Source organism: Oncorhynchus mykiss, chromosome 14 (genome assembly GCF_013265735.2).
Source record: "Oncorhynchus mykiss isolate Arlee chromosome 14, USDA_OmykA_1.1, whole genome shotgun sequence".
Taxonomy (NCBI): Eukaryota; Metazoa; Chordata; class Actinopteri; order Salmoniformes; family Salmonidae; genus Oncorhynchus; species Oncorhynchus mykiss.
In genome coordinates this window covers 17,444,790-17,462,167 of record NC_048578.1, presented here as the reverse complement: position 1 = coordinate 17,462,167, position 17,378 = coordinate 17,444,790, and the positions used below count along the sequence as shown (strand labels likewise).

At 41.1% G+C, this 17,378-nt stretch overlaps 1 protein-coding gene across 3 annotated transcripts in view; it reads right to left on the bottom strand.

The window, feature by feature from the left end:
• si:dkey-237h12.3 (teneurin-3) overlaps positions 1–17,071 on the bottom strand; it is a 165,036-nt gene extending 147,965 nt beyond the window's left edge. For all 3 annotated transcript variants that reach the window (XM_036943050.1, XM_036943051.1, XM_036943052.1), the window contains exon 1: positions 16,562–17,071. The gene's annotated coding sequence lies outside the window, so the exon portion shown is untranslated. The remainder of the gene's footprint in view (positions 1–16,561) is intronic.
• Between the last annotated feature and the right edge of the window lie 307 nt (positions 17,072–17,378).

Below are 17,378 nucleotides of genomic sequence, written 5' to 3'. Positions count from 1 at the left end.
TCACACCACCACCATCTCTCAAACCCCACCCGTAAGCCCAATCACACCACCACCATCTCTCAAACCCCACCCATAAACCCACTCCACCCACCACCTCTCAAACCCCACCCGTGAGCCCAATCACACCACCACCATCTCTCAAACCCCACCCGTAAATCCACTCCACCCACCACCTCTCAAACCCCACCCGTAAGCCCACTCACACCCACCAACTCTCAAGCCCCATCCGTAAGCACACTCACACCCACCAACTCTCAAACCCCACCCGTAAGCCCACTCACAACCACCATCTCTTTTCTCGACCTCAAAGTTTTTATTGAGAATTTTGCTGAGAAGTCCTTTCACTAGGTGACAGGTTGTTCTTTCTTTCTATGCAGAGATGGAATCTTAAAAGACACTTTCAAACGCAGAGACAAGAGTGGAGATGTTAACCCACATTTACAAAGATTATTGTGCAGTGGCCAAGAACGGATTCACCCACAAACCTCCCCGATTGTGATCCGTTCTGATTTATGGACTTTATACACAGGGGCTGATAGACGATATTGCTAAGAGCCTTGTCTGTCGAGCCGCCGACAACCCAACAGGGGGAATAAGATTAGTGTCCTAATCAGCTATAAGTCCCCATGGGTGTGTTATGGGGAAATGTCGTGGCGGGCCGGATTCTCACAAAGCAAAGTGAACGACCGGGCACGTCTTTAATGTGAACACATACTGCCTTCCTCAGGAGGATCCAAAGTTACTAACGCCAACATTTTTCGGAGTTCATCAAAATGTAATGAAGGTAGTTCCTGTACATGGGGACGCTTTGAGGACACTAGGGAGATACTCATAGAAGCTGTCTGGTGTAGTGTGCTGTGCTGTGAACTCAAGGAAGTTTTATCTAAGGATTAAGCCACTTCGTTGCTTGGATACCAAAAGCACAAATAGACCTACATAATGTTCACGTTGTGCCTTACCGCAATACACCAACAATTATCCCCACGTCTCCCAATTCGGATTGAGAGCTGTCCTACATACTGCTGCTGCTCCAGTTTCAACTGTTCTGCCTTATTATTATTCGACCATGCTGGTCATTTATGAACATTTGAACATCTTGGCAATGTTCTGTTATAATCTCCACCCGGCACAGCCAGAAGAGGACTGGCCACCCCACTTAGCCTGGTTCCTCTCTAGGTTTCTTCCTAGGTTTGTCCTTTCTAGGGAGTTTTTCCTAGCCACCGTGCTTCTACACCTGCATTGCTTGCTGTTTGGGGTTTTAGGCTGGGTTTCTGTACAGCACTTTGAGATATCAGCTGATGTACGAAGGGCTATATAAATACATTTGATTTGTTAGGATGCTAACCCTCTGGTCGGTATGTGTCACCTTTGATAATATGGTTGATTGAGACAGCCAGTCACCCATGACCTCAAGAAGGAAAAGCCGACACTGCAGTATTATAGTGGCACAGTGGGAACGTTGACAAGGCAGTGAGGCAGGGGGAAGTGACACTCCATGATCCATGTAGCGTAGCACAGTACTACACATGTCTATGATTCCCCAGCCAGTTCCTCCTAAACCTGCTTATTCTGTTATATACAGTCTCAATGTTTTTCTAAGCATTAACCATACACCATATATATAATATAGTGTCAAGCAATGTCTTGATGTCAATTTGGTAACATAGTTTTCGAGAATATAAGCTTTTATGATCTAGGCTCAATTCTCTTGTTTGGACACAAAATCAGGGATTGTGTGTTGGAATTTTTTGCTTCACACTCACGATTCACATGAGAGGACCAAAGGAGAAGCCACCACAGACGTGGCTCAGAGCCAATACAGACAAATAAATTGGTTTCAACCAATGTGACCCACATTCCTGACGTAAGCACAAACAGCATTTTGCAAAGAGAGAGTAGAGTAGCCACTGGAGACTTCCCTGCTGAAACGGCAAATCTTCCCGAAGCCCTCTTTGTTCAAGTAATTACATTTCCGAAGGCCTGTTCTAAATATTAACTCAGACCCCCTGACCCAGGGTTTCCGTAAGGAAAATGAGGCGCCGGACAATGTGACCGGGAAGAGTTTAATTTAACGGCCATTTGAGAAATTATGGGACCCATATGCATTGGGTGCGTAACCCATTAGGGAGTCCACCCACGGTGCTCAGAATGACAGAATTCACATTTAAATTATGGTAATTCATCTTAACAGAACTCACAATTCCTGTAATGAAGCAGACAATAAAATGTCATTTACAAACATTTGCCAAAATGCAATTTGCGGGAAAACACCATTCTTAACAGCACATCTGATGCGAGCGGTTCCACATGTGAGATAAAAGAGATAAAAATGTCTGTTAGAAACTTAGAAAGAGGGGAAATCTAAAGATGCAGCAACTAGGGTGGGTTTCTAAAATGACTAGGATTGTGCCTTTGGCTTCTAGACAACGAAAGAAAGTTGATTTGAAAACCAATATAAGAGGAGAAAAATGCTGGTTTCAACTGCATATGAGGAAGTCTTTATAAAATAATTGCCTCTACGTTTCTATGGTTCCTAGGCTACTTTGAAACACGGAAAGACATGCCTCACAATCTGAAGTAAACGTTCAGGTTTTTAAAAAAAATAGTATATGTCTTGAAAATGCATACTGCCTCCAGCTCACATTGGGTGGCATGGTGATAGACTGCCTACCGTTGACTATGCACTTGAATGGCAAATGGGAGGCGCCCTTCAATTTGCCAGTTGAGAAATAAAAATAGTAGCTCTTTTTAATCGTGGCCACGCGATTGCATTTAGAATTGTTGTGCAATGACTGGTCTTATCAAATCACACGTTTCAAGCTCAAAATAAGCTCTGTATGCTGTGCGCATGTGATAGTTGTGTTTGATAAATAAGATAAATGATGACTAATGAAAATACACACGCCCCAATTTAATTCCACTTAAGAACATTAACCTATAAACCTATAAGCGTGATGGTCAAATGTATTTCCATCGACTGATATTTCCATCAATAAACAAAAAGCATTATTTTGTAATAAGATAGTTTTTTTTCTCCCGATCGACTATTACATTTATTGGCTTTAAAAAAAAAGATTGGGTCCAAAAGCCAGTAATTACCACCTGTAGTCTGTAAATAAAGCCAATAAAAACACATGGTTATCGTTTACTACCTGACGTAACCCCTGACTCTGTAGTCTGTAAATAAAGCCAATAAAAACACATGGTTCCATCGTTTCCATCGTGTCCCCCTCTCCCAGATGTTCCACTTGCCACCACGATGCCAAGCTAGCTGCCCTTCCCATCCTTCCACTCTGTGGCCTCACCCTTTTCTATTTGTTTTTGCAGGGACCGTACGGTCCTTTGCCAAGGGAGTCGTGAAAGTGGTGATGGAGGGTGGTGGGGATCAGGCCGGCTCACTTTAACACAGCCAGCACCTCCAACAATAGCCGGCTCTGACAGCTTTGCATAATTCATCTTGTCGAGTCTCTATCCTCTCCTCTCTCCTTTCTCTTCCCTCTCTCTAACTCTCTGGAATGGGGTGAGGAGTAACAAGGGCACTCTTCCATCAGCTGCTGCCTGTTCCCTCCTGACACCAGTGATTTTGGAGACACAGAAGTGTTTGTCTGTTGAAAGCAGATTCCCTGGCTCTGCCTGTGTTCTAGTCTGGATGCCATCAGATTCCCTGGCTCTGCCTATGTTTTAATCTGGATGCCATCAGATTTCCTGGCTCTGCCTGTGTTCTAGTCTTGATGCCATCACATTCCCTGGCTCTGCCTGTGTTTTAATCTGGATGCCATCAGATTTCCTGGCTCTGCCTGTGTTCTAGTCTTGATGCCATCACATTTCCTGGCTCTGCCTGTGTTCTAGTCTTGATGCCATCACATTCCCTGGCTCTGCCTGTGTTCTAGTATTGATGCCATCACATTCCCTGGCTCTGCCTGTGTTTTAATCTGGATGCCATCAGATTTCCTGGCTCTGCCTGTGTTCTAGTCTTGATGCCATCACATTTCCTGGCTCTGCCTGTGTTTTAATCTGGATGCCATCAGATTTCCTGGCTCTGCCTGTGTTCTAGTCTTGATGCCATCACATTCCCTGGCTCTGCCTGTGTTCTAGTCTTGATGCCATCACATTCCCTGGCTCTGCCTATGTTCTAGTCTTGATGCCACACAGATGGTGTGTGTGTGTGTGTGTGTGTGTGTGTGTGTGTGTGTGTGTGTGTGTGTGTGTGTGTGTGTGTGTGTGTGTGTGTGTGTGTGTGTGTGTGTGTGTGTGTGTGTGTGTGTGTGTGTGTCCTTTCACAGAGGCTGTGAGTTGTATCATTAAATACATTCAGGTGTCTTTGCAGAAACCTTTATGTTTTTTTACAATCATGGATAGGATGAGAAATCCAGAAACTCAGGCATCAGTGGACACCAATGCTGAAGTATGTCAATGTCTTACATTAGTATAGACCTCACCTTAAAGCTGAGATATGAGCAAGGTGAAACAGAGCCACTGGCGGTACCAATACAGGTGTTATAGTTTTGTCTTTGAAAAGGAGCGTCAAAAAATGTAGTACATACTCCGTTGTTCTATCACGTGTACTGTTGTGCAATGATGTCAGAGGGAGTATAACAGTGTTAAGATTCCAACTTTAACCAGAACTAACAGGGATTTATTTCTCTGAAATACACAGCGATTCACTTGAGGTAGGCCTGACACGGAGGTGAAATGCATCTCTTCATGTGAGACAGGACACCAAATAATAAACAGCAACGAGATATCTACAAATCCAACCAATCAGCTTTAAGGGGCGGCAGGGTAGCCTAGTGGTTAGAGCGTTGGACTAGTAACCGGAAGGTTGCGAGTTCAAACCCCCGAGCTGACAAGGTACAAATCTGTCGTTCTGCCCCTGAACAGGCAGTTAACCCACTGTTCCCAGGCCGTCATTGAAAATAAGAATTTGTTCTTAACTGACTTGCCTGGTTAAATAAAGGTAAAATAAAAAAATAAATAAATAAATAAAAATAAAAGCACAACGACACTCAAATAAATAATGTTCATTGAGTCTTAATACAAAGCAAAAAATCTGCCGACGCAAGCAAAATCGCAGAATATGAGGCAATCATTATCGCTCTTTGGATATAAAAAACAAATATAAAATGTTGCCTAAGATCACATAGAAAGAGAGATATTGACATGTTGTAGGCTATCTGAAGTGGTAATAGTATGTTTTTCCATGCCCTATTGAAAGTCTGTTTATCTATTTCCAGGCAACCTATATACATACCCTATACTGTTATCAGACTCACACCTCCCCTTATACACTACCTTTCAAAAGTTTAGGGTCCCTTAGAAATGTATTTGATTTTGAAAGAAAAGCACTTCCATTCAATAACATCAAATTGATCAGAAATACAGTGTAGACATTATTAATGTTGTAAACGACTATTTGTAGCTGGAAACAGCTGATTTTTATGGAACATTTACATATGTGTACCGAGGCCCGTTATCATCAACCATCACTCCTGTGTTCCAATGACACGTTGTGTTAGCTAATCCAAGTTGATCATTTTAAAAGGCTAATTGATCATTAGAAAATCATTTTGCAATTACATTAGCACAGCTGAAAACTGTAGTGCTGATTAAAGAAGCAAAAAAACTAGCCTTCTTTAGTCTCGTTGAGTATCTGGAGCATCAGCATTTGTGAGTTCGATTACAGGCTCAAAATGGCCAGAAACTAATAACTTTCTTCTGAAACTTGCCAGTCCATTCTTGTTCTGAGAAATGAAGGCTACTCCATGCGAGAAATTGCCAAGAAACTGAAGATCTCGTACAACGCTGTGTACTACTCCCTTCACAGAACAGCGCAAACTGGCCGTAACCAGAATAGAAAGAGGAGTTGGACTCCCCGGTGCACAACTGAGCAAGAGGACAAGTACATTAGAGTGTCTAGTTTGAGAAACAGGCTCCTCACAAGTCCTCAACTGGCAACTTCATTAAATAGTACCCGTAAAACACCAGTCTCAACGTCAACAGTGAGAGGCGACTACAGGATGCTGGCCTTCTAGGCAGCGTTCCTCTGTCCAGTGTCTGTGTTCTTTTGCCCATCTTAATCTTTTATTTTTATTAGCCAGTCTGAGATATGGCTTTTTCTTTGCAACTCTGCCTAGAAGGCCAGTTTAAAGAAGGCCAGTTTTATTTCTTCTTTAATCAGCACTACAGTTTTCAGCTGTGCTAACATAATTGCAAAAGGGTTTTCTAATGATAAATTAGACTTTTAAAATGATAAACTTGGATTAGCTAACACAACGTGCCATTGGAACACAGGAGTGAAGGTTGCTGATAATGGGCCTCTGTACACCTATGAAGATACTCCATAAAAAATCTGCTGTTTCCAGCTACAATAGTCATTCACAACATGAACAATGTCTACACTGTATTTCTGATCAATTTGGCATTATTTCATGGACAAAAAATGTGCTTTCTAAGTGACCCCAAACTTTTGAATGGTAGTGTATGTATCATATCCACACAATCATATCCACTGCCTTAATTCAATGTTCCATTAGCCTCTGCCTTAATTCAATGTTCCATTAGCCACTGCCTTACTTCAATGTTCCATTAGCCACTGCCTTAATTCAATGTTCCATTAGCCACTGCCTTAATTCAATGTTCCATTAGCCACTGCCTTACTTCAATGTTCCATTAGCCACTGCCTTAATTCAATGTTCCATTAGCCACTGCCTTACTTCAATGTTCCATTAGCCACTGCCTTAATTCAATGTTCCATTAGCCACTGCCTTACTTCAATGTTCCATTAGCCACTGCCTTAATTCAATGTTCCATTAGCCACTGCCTTAATTCAATGTTCCATTAGCCACTGCCTTACTTCAATGTTCCATTAGCCACTGCCTTAATTCAATGTTCCATTAGCCACTGCCTTACTTCAATGTTCCATTAGCCACTGCCTTACTTCAATGTTCCATTAGCCACTGCCTTACATCAATGTTCCATTAGCCACTGCCTTAATTCAATGTTCCATTAGCCACTGCCTTACTTCAATGTTCCATTAGCCACTGCCTTAATTCAATGTTCCATTAGCCACTGCCTTAATTCAATGTTCCATTAGCCACTGCCTTACTTCAATGTTCCATTAGCCACTGCCTTAATTCAATGTTCCATTAGCCACTGCCTTACTTCAATGTTCCATTAGCCACTGCCTTAATTCAATGTTCCATTAGCCACTGCCTTAATTCAATGTTCCATTAGCCACTGCCTTACTTCAATGTTCCATTAGCCACTGCCTTAATTCAATGTTCCATTAGCCACTGCCTTACTTCAATGTTCCATTAGCCACTGCCTTAATTCAATGTTCCATTAGCCACTGCCTTAATTCAATGTTCCATTAGCCACTGCCTTACATCAATGTTCCATTAGCCACTGCCTTACTTCAATGTTCCATTAGCCACTGCCTTAATTCAATGTTCCATTAGTCACTGCCTTACTTCAATGTTCCATTAGCCACTGCCTTAATTCAATGTTCCATTAGCCACTGCCTTACTTCAATGTTCCATTAGCCACTGCCTTAATTCAATGTTCCATTAGCCACTGCCTTAATTCAATGTTCCATTAGCCACTGCCTTAATTCAATGTTCCATTAGCCACTGCCTTAATTCAATGTTCCATTAGCCACTGCCTTAATTCAATGTTCCATTAGCCACTGCCTTAATTCAATGTTCCATTAGCCACTGCCTTAATTCAATGTTCCATTAGCCACTGCCTTAATTCAATGTTCCATTCCTTTTCTAAATAATACACATCAGTACAGCGATATAAGTTGTTTTATTGTATACAGGAGGTACTGAATATTATGAATCTAAATTAACTTAATGGAACTGTGTAGGAATGGCTGCTTGGCCAAGGTTGTGAATATTCACCACATTTAAATGAATTAGGCCTGATTACCTGCATGAGTTGACTGCATCTGAAAATATATCATCAACGGAATTGTAAAAATTTACAGTCAAATAGCACAATGATCAGTATGCCCTTAGAGAAATAAATTACATTTGGGCAGTGGTGGAGTTGTAATGAGGTTGTAAGGCAAGCGCAGGCACTGACGTAAACTGACAATGACTGGTTAAATGAAAACTGAATGACTGGTTCAGTGCTATTTCAAAATATGGCATGATGAACATAACATTTGTCAAACATATTTTCTAATAACTGAAACAAAATGGGACTGAAGCCTCAAATGAAACTGGTGAGGAAATGAAAATAGAGTGTCACACTTCAATTACTGATTGCCAAAATATTTCTCAAACATTCCTAAATGCTAAATTGCACATATCCTTATTTATGTCTCGGTAGTAAATTCTACTTGGATTGTTCCTAAAGTACTTGTTTGCTGGCAATGGCATATGAGGTGGCATAAATGTTGAAGCTTCAAAATAGACATAATATGTATGGATTAAAGCAAAATTGAAACCGAATGCTGTGTGCATTCAAACCATGTTATTGGTTAAACATTAAAATGCTGGATGTTACTCAAAAGTGCTGAGTCTGAATGTAGATAAAAAAAGGCATATTTTCTTTTTTACAAGCAAGGATAAACCCTTCCATTTCTCCTGAGATATATTTTAGTCGTACAATGTGAGCTGGCAATACATTCAACTCATGAATTGGTTACAGGAAGAAATTGTGATTACTGAAAGAGTCTGACTCCACGTTAACAACCTCAGTAAGACAGTCTAAACAATCAGGGAAATGTAATTGTGATAGGATTCTGTTTGTGCAAAGAATGAAGTCTACTACTACATAGTTAAAAAAAACTGGAGCCATCTGTGAATTGTTACATGCACAAATTAGGGACAACATGATCGTATGCAGTTTATGCACTTAACAGAGAATAATATAATGAGTATATTACCACTTAAAGATGTGCATTAATCAAACAACAGAACAAATTAACTGGGGGATTTTATTCTACAGGTGTCAGCATTATGGGGAAGAATATATAGGTCATGATAACACACTATCAGAATACAGAAAGACCGCAGCCCTTATTAAAGAACCATCCATCTGAAATTCCACTGACGTTGCGCTGGCTGTTTCTTAATTTCTGGGGGTGAAAAAGCGCAAATTCTTGAATACAAGTGATGGCGTGCTGGATGTCAATGACCTGTATATCATTACAACATTTTTTCCCCCAAACTACTCAATGTCTTGATTTTTTATATTTTCTGTCTTCACCCCCATTGAGAATGGGGGAGAAGTGTTGCTGAGTAGGGTCCCTCAGGAACTAGCAGCTGGCCCTGGTCTATCATGGCTCTTCATCAGCCTGCCAGACCAGGGGCTTTTGGCATTACCCAGGTCACCTCAACTGAATTATTGAGGTCGTCAAGTGGCTCCATCGACGAGCAGAGCTGACATCCAACATCCCACTGGGCTGTCTGAGGGACACAAAAGAGCCTGACCTGAAGCACTTGGCAGCTCCTTTTCAGAGGAAGCTTGCAAAGGCCAATATTGCATTGTATGGCAAACACTGTCCAGACCTTAGAAAGAGAGGGTTCAAAAGCAACATTTAGGGTGATCAAAGAGATCGTTCTGAGAGTTTCAAGCTTTGTACTCTAGTTCCACGTCTAGAGTGGGTTGTTTTCTTCACACATTTTTTATTGAAATCCTGTAGCATTAAACGACACATGGATATCACGAGAACTAAAGCATCTTTCCAAGTTCTCACTGTGTTCAAACTGTATTTTCAGTGCGTACTGCATGATACAGTGTGATCGAAGGCCGTCATTTATGGATAGGAGGATATCTGTGACAAAGAAGGGTTCAAGTTACACAGGCAACAAGATGAGAATTTGGGTAGATCAATGTTACCGCAGACCAGTCTCCCTACTAAGTGTTAATCGAAAGATACCTGAGGTGCTTTGTTACGATGCCAGCCCCGCTCCTGATCAATCTTATTACTACGGTCCTCTTGCTAAAAGCTGACATATGCTTGCCAGTGAGGAATGTGAATGTAAATCTGTTGGTTCCAGAGACAGGCTCCAGTGAGTCGGGTATGGCCCCTGGCGCCTGGTCAGCAGGATGCCACCATGTGGCTAATCGCAGGTGGCTTTCGGCCCAGAAATAAAAGGCAGAAACAAACCAAAGCTGCAATGCACGCAGCTTAGTTTTTCAAGCACTTAAGGAACCGCGTATTGGAGAACAATTTATTTTCTATCGTGATAAAACAATAGCTGTCTAAAACATATACAGTCTGAGTTTGAACCTGTGTCATCTGTGTGCCTTAATACTGTGTTTTCCAGCTGAGCTAAAGCCTAGGCCTAGTCTTCAGGTCTCAGAAAGGGTTAGTCATCACACAAGCTATCTGACGTCACTTGAAAAGAAACAGTTTACTACCAGAAAAACATCATTAAGATGCCCAATGCCACATTTTGCCTGCTGGGTTTGGCTAGTGAAAAACAAGTACAGCCCATAACTATACTGAACAGGAGTTGCTGGAAACCAATGTACAAAGGTGTGTATGGCTCACATAGATGTTACACAATTCCAAAGGAAAACATACAGCCAAAGCATCTGAAGTGTCCATATTTCAGTGAGCCAAATAAGTGACTTGGATACTAAGTCCAGATGCTATGTGTTTCAATAGTGGCTATGGTTTAAAATAGCTACAGTCTTACAGTAGTAGGTGTTAAAACAAATTGCAGGACAGTTTTGGTAGCCAACTGCCCTAAACATGTAGCCAACTGCCCTTAACATGTGTTAAGAATCATGGTGGCAATACATCACAGGCTGTCATCAAATATCCCTACCATGAGTACATTTCAAGAGCATGCAATCCTCCAAAAAGTATTTGGTTGACTTTCAGAGTACAGCCATCAAGTGTCTGCTGCCACACTGTCAAACTATGTAATTTAATAATAAAATAATATATGTCATTAAGCGGGATGCTTTTATCCAAAGTGACTTACAGTCATGCATGCATACATTTTATGTATAACTTGTATTGTGCTTATCCAAATTAATTCCAGGGAGATAAATGTATCCATTGGGACTTTTTCACATGTATCTATAAAGACCATATCATGTGCCACATATATCAGTCTTTTTATTAAAGACAATTTCAAAGAGAAGCTGTCATTGTCATTCTGATTGAGATCCAAAAGCTTGTTCACCTACCTTAAAATGCAATAACGTAGTACCGTATAACTTTCAACCATGGCACTGCTGCAACAATACACTACTAGAGTCTCATTCATTCATTTATTTCAAAATGTAGCCTACACTAGTTTGAATAAACGTAAGGACACAATTCCTTGCTTTCGTCTACAGTCATATAAAATCAATAAAATATACTCCATCCATATTGATTTATAAACAATATCGATTGGACCATGTAAGAGCTAGAATATCAATCTGTCAAAAACTCAAACAGCGGCAAGAGGATTCAGTGAGGATTCAGAAAAAACAGGTAAGATAACAGATCAGCCAAACAGCAGTATAGCAGGCTGTGCGTTAACAGTAGCAGGCTGTGTGCTAACAGTAGCAGGCTGTGTGCTAACAGTAGCAGGCTGTGTGCTAACAGTAGCAGGCTGTGTGTTAACAGTAGCAGGCTGTGTGTTAACAGTAGCAGGCTGTGTGTTAACAGTAGCAGGCTGTGTGTTAACAGTAGCAGGCTGTGTGTTAACAGTAGCAGGCTGTGTGTTAACAGTAGCAGGCTGTGCGTTAACAGTAGAAGATAGAGGCCAGCAATCATGCAAAGCAAATTATGCCATAAAAAATATCTGCTGGGACCAGGGATCTGTGCACAGTTTGACAAGCTGCATTAACCTTCACACGTTTACTCTGATGTGTTGAAACATATGCCTCAGCCATGCTATTTGACATATCTAATGTAACATACATGCAATGAGCAAGATAACAGGAGGGAGGGAGATGTCCCACCCAGCACCACCCCTCTGGACTGTCTTCAAAAAAATGTTTATTAAAAAAAATGTTAACACCTTCCTAAATGAGGCAACTGACATGTGTGATTGAAATACAAATCGTATTTACATTGTAGGCCTATGGAAAAAAATGAATGAAACTACTTCCAGACCATCATATTTTGCAACCCACAATATATTTCATGTGTTTTGTATGGACAAGTGTCAAAAAATAGGCAAAACATTGTTCAGTTGATGTACCATTTGTGTTAAATGGCTCAGTATAAAGCCTGAAACTCCTATATACTCCTTTGTCACAATAAAGCTTATCTGAAAGTGTGATTGTGAATGTGGTAAAGCAATATATTAGAAGTTGTCTGATTTCATTTAGGTGGACCAGGTCTCAGTGACCACCTGCGCTATCAGCCCCAAAGTGAGAAAAACACTCAAATGAAATCAATTATTCTCCGTCATGACTGGGGGAATCAGGTGAATTATAGGTAGGCTAAGTAATGGCTGTAATGAGGTGTAATGAACTGGGGACTTAATGAACTGCAGTCCCAACCCCAAGCAACATCTCCTGTGGCATTATTTCTGATGGCTGTTATTAGTTGATATGTCCATAACAGGCATATGGGATGTTGGTAACAATTCCTGTGCATAACCTCTTCATAATGCAATATGAGGCATTTATAATGCCTTATGAATTAGCCTATACATTATGCAATATTATATATACATGCAGTCAGGGGTATTGCCAGGTCACAAATAACAACATACACACAAGTACCAAACATCACATTATCCCAAATACAAATATTTCCCTATGCAGAATTGACTTACTGCCTACTGTGAGAGGCAAATGATAATAGGCCCAGCCGTCATTCACTATCATGTATTTATGTATCTAGGCCGACGGATGGGCAACTGCCAGCCCATGGGTACATTTCCAAAAACATTAACACTGAGTGTACAAAACATTAAGAACACCTTCCTAATATTGAGTTGCACCCCAACCTTTTGCCCTCAGAACAGCCTCAATTTGCCAGGGCATGGACTATACAAGATGTTGAAAGCATTCCACATGGATGCTGGCCCTTGATGACTCCAATGCTTCCCACAGTTGTGTCAAGTTGTCTGGATGTCCATTGGGGGGTGGACCATTCTTGAAACACACGGTAAACTGTTGAGTGTGAAAATCCTAGCTGCATTGCAGTTCTTGACACAAACAGGTGCACCTGGAACCTACTACCATACACTGTTCAAAGCTACTTAAATCTTCAGTCTTGCCCATTTACTCTCTGAATTGCACACATACAAAATCCATGTCTCAATTGTCTCCAGGCTTAAAAATCCTTCTGTAACCTGTCTCCTCCCCTTCATCTACACTGTTTGAAGTTGATTTAACATGTGACATCAATAAGGGATCACAGCTTTCATCTGTATTCACCTAGTCATTCTATGTAATGGAAAGAGCAGGTGTCCTTCATTTTTGGTACATTCAGTATATATATATATATATATATATATATATATATATATATATATATATATATATATATATATATCCAACACATTTGTGTATAAACACATTTGTGCACAAAATTTGAGCGAAAGAAGATTGTTGTTCATATTCAAAATTTCTGGGATTTTTTTACACAACATGTAAAGTGTTGCTTCCATGTTTCATGAGCTGAAATAAAAAAATCCCAGAAATTTCGCATATGAACAAAAATCTTATTTCGCTCACATTTTGTGCACAAATGTGTTTACATACCTGTTAGTGAGACTTTCCCCTTTGCCATGATGATCCATCCACCTGACAGGTGTGGCACATCAAGAAGCTGATTAAACAGCATGATCATTACACAGATGCACCTTGTGCTAGGGAAGATAAAAGGCCACTCTAAAATGTGCAGTTTTGTCACACAACACAATGCCATAGATGTTTCAAGTTGAGTGAGCATGAAATTGGCATGCTGACTGCAGGAATGTTCACCAGAGACGTTGCCAGGGAATTGATTGTTCATTTCTCTACCATAAGCCACATTTGGGATGCTCTGGATCAACGTGTACAACAACGTGCTCCAATTACATAATGCTGGTGTTTTGTCCTGTATACACTTGTTAGCAGGGGAAATGCGCAGCGAGTCCATCAGTCTCCACTGGGCTGAGTGCGCTCCACTCTTCTATATGGGTGCTTCTGATATCCTTGCAAACCGTCCCTTGTGTGTCACATGCCACCGCTCATGTGGCACACAAGGGACAGTTTGACGGTACATCCAACCAACCTCACAGCCGCATATCATGTGTAACCACGCCAGTCCAGGACCTCCACATCCGGCTTCTTCACCTGCGGGATTGTCTGAGACCAGCCTCTCAGACAACTGATGAAACTGTTGGTTTGCACAACCAAAGAATTTCTGCACAAATTGTCAGATACCGTCTCAAGGAAGCGCATCTGCTTGCTCGTCTTGCTCACCAGGGTCTTCACCTGACTGCAGTTTGGCGGTGTAACCAACTTCAGTGGGCAAATGCTCGCCTTTGATGGCCACTGGCATGCTGGAGAAGTGTTCTCTTCATTGCTGAATCCCAGTTTCAACTTTACCGGGCAGATGGCAGACAGCTTGTATGGCGTCGTGTGGGCGAGTGGTTTGCTGATGTCAACATTGTGAACAGAGTGCCCCATGGTGGCGGTGGGGTTATGGTATGGGCAGGCATAAGTTATGGACAACAAACACAATTGCATTTTATCAATGGCAATTTGAATGCACAGGAATACCGTGACAAGATCCTGAGGCCCATTGTCGTGCCATTCATCTGCCGCCATCACCTCATGTTTCAACATGATATAGTATGGCTCCACGTCGCAAGGATCTGTACACAATTCCTAGAAGCTGAAAATGTCCCAGTTCTTCCATGGCCTGCATTCTCACCAGACATGTCAGCCATTGAGCATGTTTGGGATGCTCTGGATCAACGTGTACAACAGGGTGCTCCAGTTCTCGCAAATATCCAGGATCTTTGCACAGCTATTGAAGGAGTGGGACAACATTCCACAGGCCACAATCAACATCCTGATCAACTCTATGCAAAGAAGAAGTGTCGCGCTGCATGAGGCGGTCACACCAGATATTGACTGGTTTTCTGATCCATGCCCCTACTTTTTTTTAAGGTATGTGATTTCCCAGTCATGTAAAATCCACAGATTAAGGCCTAATTAACTTATTTCAATTGACTGATTTCCTTATATGAAATGTAACTCAAAAAAGTATTTGAAATTGTTGCATGTTGCGTTTATGTTGAACTTATTGTTGAGTCATAGAGTAGTAGAATACACAAGGTGCAATTTAGAAATTAGGCGGTATACCGTATATACCGTATACAGAGGTATTTGGAAAAAGCCATGGGATGGTTTTTCAATACTGTCAATACCGCTGAAACTATAATTAGTGCAATATGTTAGGAGGTAAAGAAGATTGCATTCTTCATTTCACCTGTCACATAATTTTTCATTATAAAGCTTACCGGTAGTCCCCAGTGTTTGTTTACAAGAACACAAAGATGGGAGCCTTGTGAGTTACTCACTGTTGTGCAGCACGCGCCAGGTGTTCCAGTTACAGTATAGAATTCTCAACTAAACGTTTGCCGACTAGATATCTTATAACTATTAAGTTAACTTTTTAAAAGGTGCTAAATGCTGCAGTTGTGCATTTAACTTGCTAAGATAGTAGCTAGGTAGCTATCGCACTCAAACATCATATTAACATGGCATAATCATGGCAAAATATGTTGAATTGCAGGAAATTAGCTGTAAAACCGCAAACAAAATCTCTGCCCCATGGCAAAATGAATAGAATTGCATGAAAATGGTCATACAATTTCACAATTTCCTCCATGGCAAAATGTGACAAATGTTTCTCTTTGCATGATCACGAGGTGGGGCGTCATTCAAATCTCACTTAGGGCCCCCAACAGGCTAGGACTGGCCCTGGCTACTGGTATTTTGTATTTAGTTAAGAAGTAAGTAGTTTAACTGCACAAATAGATTGATTGCACAAATCAGTTGACTGCATGTGTGGTTATGGATGTGGGTATGCAGACAGAGCCACAGCGGCCACTAATTATGAGTTCAGATTTTTTGTGGCCCCCACCCCATCAAAGTTGCCCATCCCTGATCTAGACAGACAGTAAGACCCATGAACAGATACACTCAAGAATGAACAAACTATCCAGGGGACATAGAACAGTCGTTTTACTTCGACCTATAGGAATGATGATGGATAGGCTAATAATAACCCAATGCCGATTTACTGAGTGGTGGAGCTGCTTGTCTGAACTAGAGTAATGCTTTACTGGACGACAATTGTATGCCACACTGCTAAAGCAAGTACTTGAATGGACTTTTTCTTTTTTTTAATCCATGCCTTATGCGATCAAGTTTATATAAAAAACGCATCTGTTCTGAAGAAACAGTAGGCCTAATTTACTGCCATGAACCTGTAGCCCATAGAACACTACATCTGATGTTATTTAGGCTATTATTTGTCCATGTTTGTGGATAAAATCATCGATTTGAATATTGAAAATAGTAGAATTTCAGTGATAACTAAACACGTATGTGTCAGCACCAAAGGTAATAGTTTTTTTCCCTTCCTTACCTGGTGGAACTAACTGAACAGTCCCGTTGTCCGGAGCCGCAGAACAACTTCCACAAGAGACATCCAAACTTGCGCACCGCGTTGTCCGTCGGTGATGATGGTGAGTGAAATTTCACGCACTCACACCCTCAATATCCTTGAAAATAAAATGTGTGCCAAGTAGTCTTCGTTGTTGCAAATTCCTTAATAACAGACCACGAGACAACGATGTCATGCAGTTTGAAGGTGTGCGGTGCTGAATATCAAGATTTCAGTACATGTCAAAAACACGTACTGCCAAGATTTCTTACAATTATCTTAGTCCGCTCAGGGGTAAGCTATCAATTCCCTTGTCTGCAGCAATTCAGACTGCCTCTTTTTGGTCGTCATGTAAATGCGGACGTCTTATTAATATTGAGGCTTTTTAGTAGTGCAGACGACGCTCTCCAATTACATAATGCTGGTGTTTTGTCCTGTATACACTTGTTAGCAGGAGAAATGCGCAGCGAGTCCATCAGTCTCCACTGGGCTGAGTGCGCTCCACTCTTCTATATGGGTGCTTCTGATATCCTTGCAAACTGTCCCTTGTGTGTCACATGCCACTGCTCATGACAAATTGCATAAAGCATTTGAGTAATGGGAGAAGCCTAAGGTAGGTATTAATTTACATCTCAATTTATTTTTGTAACAAGTGAAACGGTAGGCTACATCACTTCAAAATAAAATGATAGGTAGCCTATACATGTCCAGTACAAATGCTTTATTTATGGATGGAGTTATTACTCATCACACTAGTCACAGCTCTAAATATATAGGCCAGCCTACTTAGAATAACTGT